Source organism: Schistocerca serialis, chromosome 10 (genome assembly GCF_023864345.2).
Source record: "Schistocerca serialis cubense isolate TAMUIC-IGC-003099 chromosome 10, iqSchSeri2.2, whole genome shotgun sequence".
NCBI lineage: Eukaryota > Metazoa > Arthropoda > Insecta > Orthoptera > Acrididae > Schistocerca > Schistocerca serialis.
In genome coordinates, this window is record NC_064647.1 from 232,490,848 (window position 1) to 232,492,227 (window position 1,380).

General features: G+C 43.0%; 1 non-coding gene across 1 annotated transcript; it reads right to left on the minus strand.

Moving 5' to 3' along the window:
- Positions 1-268: 268 nt before the first annotated feature.
- On the minus strand, positions 269-350 carry Trnas-gga (transfer RNA serine (anticodon GGA)). Its single transcript is given in 2 exon segments — positions 269-303; positions 313-350. It is a non-coding gene; the product is annotated as a tRNA-Ser (tRNA).
- Positions 351-1,380: the final 1,030 nt, after the last annotated feature.

Consider the following 1,380-nt stretch of genomic DNA (forward strand, 5'->3'; position numbering starts at 1 on the left):
GTTATAAATAATCATTAGATAGATGAACCAACAGGAGAAATCGTTAATAATGTTTAGCCATGGAGTGTTAGATGGTTCTCTGCAAGTACTCTCTCCCTTATTTTCGAAATACGCAGTACAAGTATACTAGGTTCTGTGCTACATAGCGAATAACATCAAATGGTTCAAATGGCTCTGAGCACTATGGGACTCAACTTCTGTGGTCATAAGTCGCCTAGAACTTAGAACTACTTAAACCTAACTAACCTAAGGACATCACTCACATCCATGCCCGAGGCAGGATTCGAACCTGCGGCCGTAGCGGTTGTGCGGTTCCAGACTAGCGCCTTTAACCGCTCGGCCACTCCGGCCGGCGCGAATAACATCATAAATTAATGTACCACGTGGTCAAAAGCCCGTCAACAGAGTAGTTAGCTAAAAAATTAGTGTAGGTATTTTGAAAATTTCAACTGGAAGAAAGTAGATATTTACCCTCCCAACACCTCAGTCCAATAAATTTTAGTCTTTGCATAATTGTTAGCTTGGGCGACAATCAGCTTTACATATCAGTAACATAGTTTGCAAATTCCTGGTCATTAAAGTGTTATGGTATACTTTTTCTGCTACCTCATCACATAAAAACAGAGCACATTGCCAAAAAGTGAGCAGCACTAACAGAATTTGGTTTGCACCAACAGTTATCTTGTTGCCGCCTCTTTATGGAATTAGGCATTCCGTACGTAACATCGCAGTATGTACGCATACCGAATGCTGCAATTAGTCGTAAATAACCAATCGCTATTTGAGAAGAGTTATATTGTCCACAGTCACAGCATTAGAAAGAAAAATTATCTTCGTTGCTCGCTACTAATGCTGTCACTGGCTCAGAAACGAGTTAAACGACCATATCCAAAAATATACACTACTGGCCATTAAAATTGCCACACCACGAAGATGACGTGCTGCAGACGCGAAATTTAACCGACAGGAAGAAGATGCTGTGATATGCAAATAATTAGGTTTTCAGAGCATTCACACAAGGTTGGCACCTACAACGTGCTGACATGAGGAAAGTTTGTAACCGATTTCTGCTGAAACGTTGTTGCGATGCCTCGTGTAAGGAGGAGAAATGCGTACCATCACGTTTCCGACTTTGATAAAGGTCGGATTGTAGCCTATCGCGATTGCGGTTTATCGTATCGTGACATTGCTGATCGCGTTGGTCGAGATCCAACGACTGTTAGCAGAATATGGAATCGGTGGGTTCATGAGGGTAATACGGAACGCCGTGCTGGATTCCAATGGCCTCGCATCACTAGCAGTCGAGATGAGAGGCATCTTATCTGCATGGCTGTAATGGATCGTGCAGCCACGTCTCGATCCCTGAGTCAACAGATGGGG